The sequence below is a fragment of the Apodemus sylvaticus genome, chromosome 16, assembly GCF_947179515.1.
Source record: "Apodemus sylvaticus chromosome 16, mApoSyl1.1, whole genome shotgun sequence".
NCBI classification, from domain to species: domain Eukaryota; kingdom Metazoa; phylum Chordata; class Mammalia; order Rodentia; family Muridae; genus Apodemus; species Apodemus sylvaticus.
In genome coordinates this window covers 36,077,115-36,092,406 of record NC_067487.1, presented here as the reverse complement: position 1 = coordinate 36,092,406, position 15,292 = coordinate 36,077,115, and the positions used below count along the sequence as shown (strand labels likewise).

The 15,292-nt window shown below is 43.5% G+C and overlaps 1 protein-coding gene and 1 pseudogene across 1 annotated transcript in view; one reads left to right on the top strand and one right to left on the bottom strand.

Annotated features, from left to right (window-relative positions):
* Window positions 1–15,292, bottom strand: part of Egflam (EGF like, fibronectin type III and laminin G domains) — a 184,121-nt gene that overhangs the window by 127,566 nt on the left and 41,263 nt on the right. The gene's annotated exons all lie outside the window — the stretch shown is intronic.
* LOC127667075 (peptidyl-prolyl cis-trans isomerase FKBP3-like) lies at window positions 145–753 on the top strand (annotated as a pseudogene).

Genomic DNA, 15,292 nt, shown 5'->3' with positions numbered 1-15,292 from the left:
ACTTGGAAATAGGTATTGTGTGAGAGCAGAGGCAGAGGGGAGGAAAGGGGAAGGGAGGAGGAGGGAGAGAGTATGGCGGGAGTGGAGTGGGGGGTTGGGGGTGGGGGTGGGAGTGGGGGGCTGGGGGGGTGTTTGTTCTATGGAATGCATCTGCCCAAGAAGGACTTTATCAACTTTCTGCAGTTTTGTGGTTCAGATTCATTTCTTGCAGGGCACAAATTATTAGGAACCATTAGAAGTGTAGCTAAGACTTCTAATAGGGACCATTTGGTTTCAGCCTTTAGCCCTCTTTTTGAAAGTAATCATTTCAAGGATGCTGAAACTGTAAGTGTCGCGTCTGAGCCCGTGAAGCCTGATGAGGATAAACCCAAAGAAACCAAGCCTGAAGAGACTCTTGATGAGGGTCCACTGAAATACACAAAATGGGTTCTAAAAAGGGAGATAAACCAACTTTCCCAAAACGGAAGACGTTGCTCACTGCCGGCATATAGGGACCCTCCCAGACGAGACTGCTTTTGATACTAATATTCACACGAGCTCAAAGAAGAAACACGCCAAGCCTTTAAGTTTCAAGGTCGCAAAAGGGAAGGTCGTCAGAGGATGGGATGAGTCTCTCCCGACTACGAGCAAAGGAGAAAAGACTCGATGGAGACGGAACCAGAATGGGCTTATGGAGTGCAAGGACAACCCGATGTCAAAATCCCACCAAACACCAAACTCATTTTTGAAGTGGAATTAGTAGGTATTGGCTGAAACCATTGGTTCAGATCTAAAGACATCCACAGCAATAAAACCTTGGCCTTGAGACGCAGTGTGACTAATGAGAATTTAGAGCTATTGTAAGGGAAGAGTCAACTGGAAAATTCCAGGAGTTAAAGTTCCGTTTATTTGATCTCAATTTATGAGAAATGCAACCCCCTGGAAGTCCCTTTAGGTCTCAGATATTTTACTATCGCTATGTAAAGTATTAAAGAGAAATGCTTTTTCTTTTACCTCACATTATAAACTAAAAGGCTCTAATAAAAATGCCATGGATTGTCTTGAAAGAAGTGGACATGGAACTGCATCATATAAAAGAGGACTGTCCTTCTTTTTCTCTCCACCCTGTATTAGGGAGACATCGAAGAAAGAAATTTCTTTTCCAAAGGGTAAATTGCTTTAGTAGGGTATATTAGATTACATATCACCAACAAATGATCTTCATTAAACAAGTTCCCACATCTTGGTAAGTTACCACAGAACCTCATGTTCCAGCTATGCATCATATGCACCTTAGGTTTGTTGTGGCTTTATTCTGTGCAGCTGTCAATCTAGTACTCAGACCTGGTCATGAGAGATGGACTGTCTGTGGTATGCGGGAGCTGGATCTCCAGAGCTCTCATCTGGAAATGACAATGGTCTATTCAGTGGTCTAAAACAAATCACATAGCCACAGCTAAGCATAGAGTCTTAGGCTATACTCTTCTCATGAGGAAAGCTGTCAGAACCCACGAGGCCAGAGTTTCTACCTCTTTTTTTTTTAAATTCGATATATTTTTTATTTACAGTTCAAATGATTTCCCCTTTTCTGGCCCCCCACTCCCCGAAAGTCCCATCAGCCCCCTTCCCTCCCCCTGTTCTCCCATCCACCCCTTCCCACTTCCCAGTTCTGGTTTTACCCTATACTGCTGCACCGAGTCTTTCCAGAACCAGGAGCCACTCCTCCGTTCTTCTTGTACCTCATTTGATGTGTGGATTATGTTTCTAGGCTAACATCCACTTATTAGTGATTGCATACCATGACTGATCTTTTGAGACTGGGTTACTTCACTTAGTATGATGTTCTCCAGCTCCATCCATTTGTCTAAGAATTTCATGAATTCATTGTTTCTAATGGCTGAATAGTACTCCATTGTGTATATATACCACATTTTTTTTGCATCCATTCTTCCGTTGAGAGATACCTGGGTTCTTTCCAGCTTCTGGCTATTATAAATAGGGCTGCTATGAACATAGTGGAGCATGTATCCTTATTACATGCTGGGGAATCCTCTGGGTATATGCCCAGGAGTGGTATAGCAGGGTCCTCCGGAAGTGACGTGCCCAGTTTTCTGAGGAACCACCAGACTGATTTCCAGAGTGGTTGTACCAATTTGCAGTCCCACCAGCAGTGGAGGAGTGTTCCTCTTTCTCCACATCCTCGCCAACACCTGCTGTCTCCTGAATTTTTAATCTTAGCCATTCTGACTGGTGTAAGGTGAAATCTCAGGGTTGTTTTGATTTGCATTTCCCTAATGACTAGTGAAGTTGAGCATTTTTAAGATGCTTTTCAGCCATCCAAAGTTCTTCGGGTGAAAATTCTTTGGTTAGCTTTGTACCCCATTTTTAATAGGGTTATTTGGTTTTCTGGGGTCTAACTTCTTGAGTTCTTTGTATATATTGCATATTAGCCCTCTATCTGATGTAGGGTTGGTGAAGATCTTTTCCCAATTTGTTGGTTGCCGATTTGTCCTTTTGATGGTGTCCTTTGCCTTACAGAAACTTTGTAATTTTATGAGGTCCCATTTGTCAATTCTTGATCTTAGAGCATAAGCTATTGGTGTTCTGTTCAGGAACTTTCCCCCTGTACCGATGTCCTCAAGGGTCTTCCCCAGTTTCTTTTCTATTAGCTTCAAAGTGTCTGGCTTTATGTGAAGGTCCTTGATCCATTTGGAGTTGAGCTTAGTAAGAGACAAGGATGGATCAATTCGCATTCTTCTGCATGCTGACCTCCAGTTGAACCAGCCATAGGTGTGTGGGTTCATTTCTGGATCTTCAATCCTGTTCCATTGTTCTGCCTGCCTGTCACTATACCAATACCATACAGTTTTAAACACTATTGCTTTGTAGTATTGCTTGAGGTCAGGGATACAGATTTCCCCCAGAATTTCTTTTGTTGTTGAGAATAGTTTTAGCTATCCTGGGTTTTTTGGTATTCCAGATGAATTTGAGAATTGCTCTGAAGAAAGAAATATTTAAGACTACTCTGAAGTAAACTTTCTTCCCTAGAGTCCGTCACCACCACCATCACCATTATTGTCACTCTCATAGCCATCATTACCACCACCACCATCATCATCTTTCTTATTGCTACTTTTATTTTATTATTCCAATAGTGTTGAATGTTGAATCCAGCGCCTCACATACTAGGCAAGGGACATACTACTGAACTACGCGTTTCCAATCCCTTGCTACCCATTCACCAAAAATGAAGTTCATGTTCTGAGTCCTTAATACAATTTAATTTTAATCCTTGGAGCAACCTCATAATGCAATTGTTTTTTTTTTCTTTTCTTTTTTGGAGGAAGAAACATGAGGAGTATGAGAAACTGGCTTAACGTCACAGGCTAGACGTAGCCAGAGACATGTAGTTTCAAAACTAGTATTTTTTTTAAATTTCACAGAGCTTTATTGGGTAGGACAGAGGGCCTCGTTTCTGCCTGCTCATCTCCTTGGTGATGTCCATTGGAGTCTGAAGAGAGCACGACCAGGAAGGCTCAAGGCTTCCTTCCCTAAACATGGGCAGTATTATCTACAGTTCTTCTTAACACTGGAAGTGAAAAATCACACTGAAATTTATCACTAAGCCAAAGTTATTTTTCCTTCTTAAATGTCTTTGCTACATAGTTTCATTTTCTGGAGACACCCCCAGCCTCCTGGAGCAGAAGCGAAAACAAGCAAATCAGGTGCAGAAATTTTGATAAAAGACTCAGAAAGAGAAAGGAGTCTCTGGAGATTCAGATGTCAGGTGTTTGAGATATAGACAAACCAGTCATTTTTTTGGACAGTGAACCTAAGCCAAGAGTAACTTGAGGTGCCAAGAAAGATGCAAAAACTCCAAAGAGGGATGAAGACATTGTATACACCAAGAAGTTAAGGACAAAACTAGTGTTTTGACCACAGTGCCAAGCTTTGTAGCTTATTCTTCAGCCTAGCCATCAGCATGGAGAGTCTCACGGGAAGAAGATATCCATCAAGAACCCCACCCTAAGTGTGGCACGACATAGGCCTATTGATGGGCAGAGCTTCCTGTGTCTGCAAGGGATGAGAAAACCTAGGCAGAAGCTAGGTTATCTGTTTGCAAAATGTTAACAAGACCTTTACATTCAGACATTTTTATATGGCAATGCTAAATCTCTTGTTTAGGAGCTATGAGAAAAGAGAGGTTTTGCAAGGGACTGAATCAGTACACAGTGTGTGTGTCTGTGTATGTGTGTGTTGGGGGTGGAATATCTGTTTATTCCTAAGGGATGGCTTTCCAACATTTTTTTTTCTGGGAAACTATTTTTTCCCACACCGAGCTGTAAGAATGGAATAACCAGGCCTCCTAAAAGGCTAAAAGCAGCTCAGAACCATAAACCACAGCAAACTAGGGAAGCATCAAGATAGCAGTTAAGGTCTAGGAAGATCACGCCCTACTCTAAAGATGACAGAATAAGATCAGAGGTCAGTGTAACTGGTTGACCAAGAATATTAAAAACCCTAGCCAAGTGTGTGGCACATACCTGTAATACCAACATTCAAGAGCCTGAGAATCCCGAGTTCAGGGTCAGCCTAGGCTACATAGTGAGAAACTGTCTTTTTCAAATACAGTCCTTACTGCTGAATTCATCCACTCTTAGGTGAATAATCCTTGGAGTCTCTAAGCCCTTGAAAACATTTTCCCCCTCTAGACAAAAAGAAAGTTCACTAAGAGAGTTACCTGCAAACAGGGGCAGAATGAACTACAAGCAGCCATATTGGGGGACAGGGCTGCATTAAAGATACAGCTCAAAGCAGGCCCCGGGCTACATCAGGCAGTAAGTCTAATGGACAAGCCAATGAAAAGAGCCATTAGTTATCTGTTACTCACTAGTACACAAACCAGAATGTGACGGCTTTAAATAACCTTTCTCATGACTTGTCAACATGGTTCTTTAACTGAGACCAGGCCATGGTCAAACATCATGGCTTCCCAGTACCCGCCATCTGCAGGACTGGCCCAGTTGGGGCTCGGCTCAATAATCCATCTGTAAGGTGGTCTCACTAAACATGAGTGGAGAGCCAGGCCTGCTGTTGACTTGGAACTTCAGAGAGACTTATTCCTGCTATCAGCAGGCTGGAATTCTTCTGCATGTGGCCTCTCTAGGCAGCAGTCAGCTCCAGGAAGGAGTCCAGGAAGGGTGTGGATTCCAGAGGAATAGTTCCTTCATTGGGGATCACTGGTATAGCGAACTGCCACAAGGGTCATTTGTCTCCCCAATGTGAGAAATAGCTTGCTCAGTAGCACAATTACAATGCATACATCATCAAGAATAAATAAAACTTGTGCTGCATGGAAGCAAAAAGATATTCTTGTACCATAGCAATAGTAGCAGCAACTGCAATTTAGGAAAATGCTCTAGAATATGAGATATTTAAGACTTTACCTTTCCTGTGAACCGGGAGGCCAGGCTAGTGTACCACCAACCAGTGCAACAGCCTGAGCTAAGCAGGCAGACGGTCAAGAATGGGAGCCTGGCTGGGTCCACTTGTCTTAGGTGTGACCAGGTGAGCAAAGGTTGAGTGTGGATGTGTGCGTTGACTGGGACCCCTGTGGTTATTTGAAAGTAACATTCTGCTCAAAGACACGATGGGTTTTCCCAGAAAGATTTCTCTTCTTCTACCTATGGTCCTGCCCTCATGCCCTGGGGCAGAATCTCACCATTCTAGGATCAGAATGCATTTTTTGGATATTTTTCTTTTATATTTGTCCCCCTTTCCAAAATCTCTGTTCCCTCCAAGCCGCATCTTTCTTTCATTAACTACTTTAATATGGTTTTAATTGAAATGGAATTACATCACTTTGCCCTACCTGTTTTCTCCTTTCAGCCTCTTCCAGGTACCCTTCCTGGAGCTGCTATGCCATCCCCAAACTCTCAAGTTCATAGCTTCTTTTTCTTTGAATATTATCGTGACATACATGTGGGGATGTAGTATGTGCACAAATATATTTAAATACAAGCTGCTGAGTCTGTTTCTGTTGGTGGCGCATGTATGGGTTCAAGGGTGATCATTCTGCACTAGGGGCCCATCCCTGGGAAGGACTAATTTCCCTTATCCTGGAAGTCATTGGTTGCCTATAGTTCTTTGCCTAGAGGGTTTGGGTACCAAAGACATTCTGCCTGAGCAGTCTTAATTTTGTCTTCATACTTAAATGCTTAGAAATCTAACACTCCCTGCAATCCCTGTGTGAGCTTGGTCTGTCTGTAGCAGTTGTGAGTTTTCACTGTCTGTGACACTGAGCTCTTTCATCTCAGGCTGCCCAAGTCCAAGTGAAGGACCTCTTATCCTACCCGATGAAGAGCATTGTCTGTCCAATTTCTGGACACTAAGTAGGGAAGGTTCAAGGTCTTGTCAGTGAATAGGTTTACACCTTTCTCTGAGGCAGCGACATCTTCAGCTGTGGTAGCTGTCCTTCGGCCATAGAACTTCTGCATTCCTAGTTTTCTTAGAAGTGAGGCAATTGTCCAGCCATGAGGAAATGAGAGAAAGATGCAGGAATCTGACTGCTTCTCAATCACACTTGCCCAGGCTTTCCTTACCTCCCCTTTCACCACGCCCCTCATTACCCCCGCCCCCCTTCAGAAGCAGCAGATGATGCCAGCATGTGAGAATTTAAGACCTTCAGCGTGCTCATCCGTTAGCCTCTCAGCTCTCTGTACTATCTATCAGCTTACGGGGTTGTTCTCCAATGCTTTGGAATCATTTCCTCTGTTTACTCTTGGGACCCGACCTGCTTGTTTTGGAAAAAACAAATCCATTTAAGTGGAGGTTCAAGTCCACACAAACAGAAGTGCCAATGGAACCTCCACTGCCTCCAATAGCTGAGCTAATATTCTTCATGCATTGAGCATCTCTCAAGAAGAGGTAAAGTTAGGACTTCTCATCTTTCACGCTCCTCCTTGTTGCAGGTCAATTCCCACATTTGCATGACTCTCCCAGTTACCATTGACTCTTCAGTGTCTCCTACCAGGTCATGTTTTGACTGCTCATTGTCTAGCTTGTTGTAGTACTCTGACTGTAAACCTTCAGGAGGCAGGGTCTAACTGGCAGAACTAATTCACTAAAGACAGGTCTTTTGAGTTTATTCCTGGTCCTTGGGGCCTGTCACAGTCTCTCTCCCTGGCTGCTATGATGGGAACAGCCAGTGTCACACTCCTGCCATTGTGAACTAAGTTGCTCTGTACTGCTGTCTCCACCATGATAGGCTGAAACCCCTCGAAACCATGAGCCAAATAAATCTTTCCCTCTTGCCTTGTTTCTGTCAAGCATTGTGGTCACGGTGGTGTGAGAGTAACTAGTGTGCTTCCCTTTGTGGCACCACAGACATCGCTTTGTTAACGGGAGCTGTCTTTAAGAGGTTGACCCTATTATCCATTCTGTCCCAAGATGTCTTTCTCAAACTTCTCTTCCTGTTGTAAAGCACCATGTATGAATGGCATTCCAATGACCACAACTCCCCTCAGCTCTATTTTTGGTGAGTTTTTTTTTACTTCCGGGTGACATTTCAGCCCTCACTGTGAGACTGCTCAGCAGCCTCTCTCAATCATTCTTCACTGACTAAAAACTAGGAAATGATGGTGGACTGCAGAAGGGAAGACAGATTGGAAAAAGTGTCTTTCTCTTCATGGAAGTCCTTTAAAAATGGTGTGGGGCAAATGGCAGGAACAAACTATGTACTCTCTGTTCACCTGGTCCTAATAAGCTCTTTCTAATCTCTGTGAAAAGGAAAAGGCAGCCCTTTTGGGTTCTCCTACAGTGTAGGCAGACACTTTGGGTGGACACCTGCTACACCCTGGGATTCCAAGAATCCAAAATGAGCGCTTATTTCTAGTTCTGAGGACAGCCTGGAGCAGTGAGGCTGGAGGTTATTCACAAAATCCCCACTGAGACACTCAGCCTATTCAGTAAATTACCAAGGAGCTGAGGGGAATAAAACCTCCACTTTTGCTGGGCATCTTCGAAGCTTTAGAAAAATACATATTATCCACTTTACAAGTACATGATCAGAGGAGAAAGACCTGTTCTTTAGGCACTCTTTCTGAATCCCAGAAACTTGAAACACAAGCCTCTTAAAGACAGTCTGGATTTCAAGAGTCCAGGTGAAATGGTGCTTTTGAACTATTGAAGGAAAATTAATCCAAGGAATGGAAATAAAGTTAATTTCTACTTTAGCAAGAGCCAGAAGGCTCATTTCCTGAAGCCTGACTTCATGTTAATTCTTGTTCTCTCAAGCAATTCCATAACAACCTATGAGACACTGTTGCTCTTTTCTCCGTCTTGTGATTAACGGCTCCAAGGCTTCGGAGTAAGACAGTGGCTGAGCTGAGATGTGAACATAAGCTTGACCAACTGCCAAGTCTGTGCCAGGTCCAGCACTACATCCTATCAAAACTGACTTTAGGTCTGCAGTCATCATTATGAGGTCTACATGTGAACTCTTCTGTCCCAAGCTTAAGCTGGACTTCTATCGCTGACAAAGGGATAAGGAGATTAATGTCAGGGGTGTATCAGGTCCTGGCCAGTAAGCTTGCCTAGATAAGTCACTTGGTACACCCAGACCGAGCTGCTCACTAGCTCTCTCCAAGCCCGTGTATTTAAATGGATGTGAATTCTGACACACCTCTGTTTAACTTTTCATTCACAAGTTCCTCCGACTTTCAGCCATCCCCACTTTCAGAGCCCCATCTCCCAAGTTGTAGTGTTTCCGTGAGTCTTCTGCTAACCCTAGCACTGAAGAGGCCAGGCTAGTAGGTCTGGGTATGAAATATTTAAACTTACTGGTATTTCTGACATTGAAGTAAACAACCCCCTGACCCCTTTTGTACTGTCAGTACTGCTCAACCCACTCCTACTTTCTAGAAACAGCACCCCTCATCATCATCTGAATATCTTGTTCCTTGTCAACCATTCTCATCCCTGCATCCCCACCCCCTCACTTAGGCATTACTGTTATGAGCCAGTGAGGTGCCTGCCCCAAAGCCCCCTCCCCCCCAGTGGTTTCTGCTCTGCCTCTCCAGTGGGTAGTGCTTGTCTGTCTTTGCCTTACCTGACCCCTTGTCCCTTTGACCTACATCCTCCACTGGGTTTCAGGCTTCTCCCCAGCTTGCTCTTAAAGTTACCTCACTCTCTCTGAGAAGCTGTGGTTGGTCCCTCCTAACTCTCTGACCACCCAGGGCTTTTTCTAACTTGTATTCTCTCCCTTGTTCATCTTGTCCACACCTAAAAGACTTTTTCTAGCTTCTTTTCCTGTTTCTATGATAAAATAACCTGACAAAAACCAATGTAGCACAGAAAAGGTTTGTTTTAGCTCACATTTCCAGCTAATAGTCCTTCGTAGAGAAAATTCACGGAGGCAGGAACTTGAAGCAGCTCGTCATATCCACAGCCAAGAGGAGAGAAAGAATGAATGCAGGTATGCTCACATTCTCATTTTTTATACAGTCCAGGATCCAAGCCGAGAAAATGGTGCTGCCAACAAAGGGTTAAGTCTTATCCAATCAGCTAATACACTCAAGATAATCTCTCACAGACAGGCCACAGGACAATGTAACCTAGATCCTCTCTCAGTGATACTGTTTTCCCAGGTGATTCTAGATCCTGTGAAGTTGACAATCAGTGTCTCTCACAAAGTTTTCCAGATCATTGCTTTGCCCACAGCTTTTTCCCTGACCTGCAAGCTCATAATTTCAACTCCCACCCATACAGAAGCATCTCTAATGCCATGCCTCTAGGATGGAACTCCTGATGTCCTGACCAAAAGATCTGCTTAACCCCTAGCCTTCTTCATCTGGATCAACATGAAGTCTCCATTGAGTTGCTCTGGCTAAAATCTTGGCTTCAGCCTCAATCCTTTCTCCTCTTACTCATGCACCAACAGCTAATACCTGAGGAAATTCTCTTGTTTTTACTTTCAAAATATAGCTCTAGACCAAGTGCTTCTCACCACCTCTGGACCACAGCTCTGCATTACTTATATCTTTGCCTTTACTCTGTTACTGCAATTACTTTCTGACAGGTTTTCCCCTTTCTGCCTTCAAACTCCTAAATCCTATCCTCAGCAGAAAATAGCCAGAGTTGTGTGGTGAAAAGGAAACCCTTTAGGTCTGAGGCTTGGCTCAGTGGTAAAGCACTTTTAGGCTTGGTGTTCATGTTCTTGCACACAAAAAGAAAAAAAAAGTCTCACAAGCTATTTCTCCGCTCAAAACTCTGTTCTGTTTCCCACATGACCTTGCTTCCAACTGTGGTTCTTATCTCTGTCATCTCCTCCCACTTAGCCTAGCTACAGCCCAGTCACATGACTCCCAGTGCTTCCTGATGCTCCCATGGCCTGACAGCTGCACTCCATCCTGGAGTTTGTTGACTGCCCATCCCATTCTTTTCATTGGTAATCTCCTTTCCCTCTTTACCCTACTGAGACCAGCCTGACCCTTGTAACATTGTTATGAATATCTGTCCCTGCCCTGTACCCTCAGCCGCCTTTTGGTACTCAAGTTAGTGTTTCTTGTGTTCTCTAGTACACACACACACACACACACACACACAATCCCTTTATACACATTTCCTATCAGCTGGTTTGAAATCTCTCTTTCCTCTAGAATATAAATATCTGTTTCCATTTAGAGATACCAAATACCTATGACATGACAATGCTCAGCACATCACAGACTCTGAATAAATGTATCCCAGATTCATCATGTTGAACAGTCTCTTAGATAGTGGCTAGTCTCTTAGGATACTTTGCATGCCACAGCCAAATCTTGCTACCTGACCTACCACATAACCTATAACCTACATGCTGAATTCCAGTTGATTTGTTGACACAGAGATGGCTGGAGAAGCTTTGTAAGGAGGCAATAAGAAAGATGCAGAGAGGTACTCTAGCAGTAGTATGGGTCTGGTGTGAAAGTGAGCATCCGAGGAGGCCATCTTGTCTGCATCCGTCTTTTCTGTGTTGCAGAGTCCACGCCACATCCCAGAGCAGCACACATGACCAGGGCACAATGCCTCCTCATCTGCTCAGGACCGGCCTCTGCCACTCACAGGCTGCAACTCCTAAGCCAATCCATTTCCTTCCCGTGACTGTTTCGTTAGCTGTTAAATGCACATTACCATTGATCTGACATGTAGTATTATTGTAAAGATTTGCAGCTGACGGTTAAGTTAGCTAACTCAAGAAAGAGTAAGAAGGTTGGGTCTGGTTTTTTGGTGTTGCTTTGTTTTTATACTGTTTGCTGTATAACAATCATTTGGGGGCTGAAGAGGTTGTTCAACAGTTAAGAGCACATACTGTTATTACAGGGGACCTAAGTTCAATTCTGAGTTCAATGTCAAGTGACTCTCAACTAGTTGTAACTCCAGCTCCAAATCTAAAACTTCGGGCTTGCATGGGCACCTGAACTTATGTACACTACCTAACTCTCCGTGCGCGCACACACACACACACACACACACACGTAAAATAAAAGTAAAAGTCTTTTTAAAAAAAATAAATTATTTTGGCTGAGAAGTGATTTTTTTTAATTGGCTGGAAATGTAGCTCAGTTAATAAGAGTGTTTGCCTAGCATGCACGAAACCCTGGGTTTGGTTGCCACATCCCATAGATGAGGCTTGGTAGTGTATACATGTAATCCTAGCATTTAGAAGGTAAAGGCCGGGAGATCAACTTCACCTATAGAGAAATTGGAGCCAGCCTGGACTCCATAGGATATTTAAAAATAAACAAAAACTCTGTGCAACTTTGTTTTTTTTTAAAGTAATAACAGCATATTTATATTGTTTTCGTCTATGGTAACTTGACAACCAGTTTTAGCTTTATATCTACAGGCACTCAAGGAGTTATGGAATAGAGTACTTAGTCTACGACAGAAGTCTTAATGCCATGTCAAACTCCAGCACAGGAGCTTCTGCGAGTGACTTAAAGTCATTAGTGTGTGTGGTGCTGTGATCTCACTGTGCCAGAGCCACAGAGTTGGTGGGAAAGCCCAATGTAAGAAGGAGTGGGTAGGGAAGGTCCCACAAGCCGTGACGTTGTCTTTCCTAACGCCAGAGCAGGGAATGGAGTCCTTGAGAAAAGAACTCCTAGAGCTTCCTTTGGCATTACTCAGACAGAGCCTGGGTCATAGGCAGTTAACATAGTTAATTACACAGACCGCTGCTCAGATAGAAAAGAAGGAAACACCCAAGAGAGTCTCGCTGCCAGCAGAGGTTCATAGGCCAAGCATGTGAGAAAGCCATTTCCCTCCTTTTCTGCGCAGAAACCTCTTGGTTCCGGGACTTGGTCCATCTGGCTCTTCTCAAGTCCTTGAAGACTGATTTTCTCCTATGGTGGCCACTACATACACTCTGGATCCTGTCTGGAATGCCCTGGAGAGATACTGTCACTGGGACGTGCAAGGAATGGCAGATCCCAGCTGTAGTCTCTCCCTCTTGGCCACTTAGAGTTACCAAATGATTTAAGACCTGGAGCTGGGAGTGCTCAGAAATAGCTCTGAGTCTTTGGTGGGAGGTTCCCAGAGCCCAGAGTGATTGCAACTCATCTTTGGAACTGTTGTACTGAAGGATACCTGGGAAAGACAGTGCTAAGCACGCTTCCTAATGAATGGCTTTGGCTGGCTCTTTGCCTGAGAAGTGAGTTTAAAGACCAGATAATTACTACATGGGACAGATTAAGAGAGCAGTGCAAGTTTAGTTAGAAACAGCATTCTTTGAAGGTTTTTTTCTCCTAAAATATATGAAGGTGAACCTAATAAAGTCTCCAAATAATGGGTGAGACCGAGTCCCACCTGGCCATCACTTGTCACCAAACAAAGGTTTCCAGTAGCAGGACTGGTTTACATCCAATTGAATGGTTAGCTAAAGGGGTTCCTTGGAAATCCTCAAAAAATCCAGGCTGTTGTCAAGACAATAGGCTGCTCTCCACAAACTGACAGCAAGACCCCACTGCTGAAGACAACACACACCAATTCATTGGAAATGGAGAGATAGACTTGGTGTCTACATAGAACCTTCAACCCAATGCTTTATTGTCTTTGGTATGGGAAGGTATTTTGCAGGCTATTAAAAGAGAAATGGAGATGCAATTCAGCTGCAAACCATGTGACCTACAACGCTATCCTTCCTACAAAATATGTTAGGGCAATGATGATACAAAGCTTGTCGGAATAATCAACCAATATCTGATTTGATTTAAGGCCAGTTCCACAAGTTAGAACCCATACCCAACATTGTTTGAGTGACCAAGAACCAGAGATACGATAACCCAGAGACCTAGTTGAAAACCAAATAATACTTATCTAAAAGAAGAAAAAAACTGTAGTATTAAAATGATTCCTAATGATATTTTGTTATACTTATATATCAGTGACTTATTCAGTCATAATCAGAGAGACTTCCTCTTGCAGCAATATAGATACCCACAACTAGACATTACACAGGGAGAGAGAGAAACCTTGGAATATACAACTCTAAATAGGATGTTTCCATCAAATCCCTTTCCTCAGAACTCAGGGAATCCCTAGAAAGAGAAGGCAGAGTGTAGAACCAGAGGGGACAGAGGCTACAAGGAGAACACAGCTGTCTAAAAATAACTGAACAAAGCTCATATGAACTCACAGAAACTGAAGCAGCAAGAACAGGGCCAAAACAGGTCTGCACAAGGTCTGTGTGTGTGTGTGTGTGTGTGTGTGTGTGTGTGTGTGTTATAGCTTTAAGTTTAGTATGTTTATGGGACTCTTGAGTATGTGAATGAGTACGTCTGTGATGGTTTGTAAATGCGGCCAAGAGAATGGTACTAGTAGATGGTGTGACCTTGTTGGAGTAGGTGTGTCATTGTGGGTGTGGGCTTTAAGACCCTCATTCTAACTGCCTGGAAGCCAATATTCTGCTAGCGGACTTCAAATGAAGATGTAGAACTCTCAGATCCTCATGCACAGTGCCTGCCTGGATGCTGCTCTGTTCCTGCTTTGATGATAATGGACTCAACTTCTGCACCTGTAAGCCAGCCCCAATTAAATGCCATCCTTTATAAGACTTGCCTTGGTCATGGTGTCTGTTCACAGCAATACAATTAAAGGCACTAAGACAGAAGTTGGTATCAGGGACAGGGTATTGTTGTGATAGACCTGACTATGTTTTTGTTTGGAAGAATGTGGATTTGGGGACTTCAGATTTGGAAAGCAGTAGAATGCTTTAAGTGGGATTTAACGGGCTATCCTAGAAGGAATATGGAAGACTTTGCTGCTGTGAGTGATTTGAACTGTGTCCACCTGGCCCAAGATGTTTCAGTGGAGAATTTCAGTGTGTGGCCTAAAGACGGTTTTTGTGGTATTTTGGTGAAGAGTGTGGCTAATTTTTGCCCTTGTCTGAAGAGTCTGCCTGAGGCTAAGGTGAAGAGACTCAGATTAATTGCACTGACAAAGGAAGTCTCAAAACAGCCTGGTATAAAATCTGTTGTTCAGTTACTAAAGTTCACTCTTATAAAGAGCATATTAATGAAAAGGGGCAGGTTGAGAAAGGAAAAATATAAATTATATGGTTTGAGTATGAAAGGGACACCAGGAAGTGAAATGGAGCTGAATCCTGTGTTCCAGGATATTAAATTGAATTAAGGGAGTAGTGACCTTGGGGCAAGATCCCGCCCAGCTAAATTTAGGTCCAGGGTTGGAAGAATTAGCCTTTAATCCCAGGAGGCTAAGCAGATCTGAGTTCAAGGCCAGTCTAGAGTAAGTTCTAGGTGAAGAAAAACTTAAATCTAGGCTTGGTGGACCACACCATTAATCCCAGTGTTTAGGAGACAAGCATTCAGATCTCTGAGTTCAAAGTCAATCTACAGAGGAAGTTCTAGGACACCCAAATTTAGGCAGTGAAGGAGTTGGAAAACAGAAAACTGATGAAAAATAGAACAATGGGGACCATGTTCCAGCCCCAGGAAACAGCAGAACTTGGCCGCTTTAGCCACATGGCTCTGGCTTTAGAGTCAAGAATAGAAGGGACCACTGGGACAATTGATGTTCATTAGCTGGAGCTAGGAAATTAGAGGTGATTAAGAAGAGACCAGTAACACTGAGGTGAAATCTTCTGGGAAGTGTTTTCTGAGAACAAAAAGAAGCTGTATTCCAGAGACAGCCGGTGTACTTGGTAATGTGTAAGAGCCACCCAAGTGGTACTAGTTTTGAAGGCATGAAGGCATCATGAAGAACAGCTGAGGCTTGGCCCTGTGAGAGGCCATGGAAGGCCATTGGGTTCAGTTTC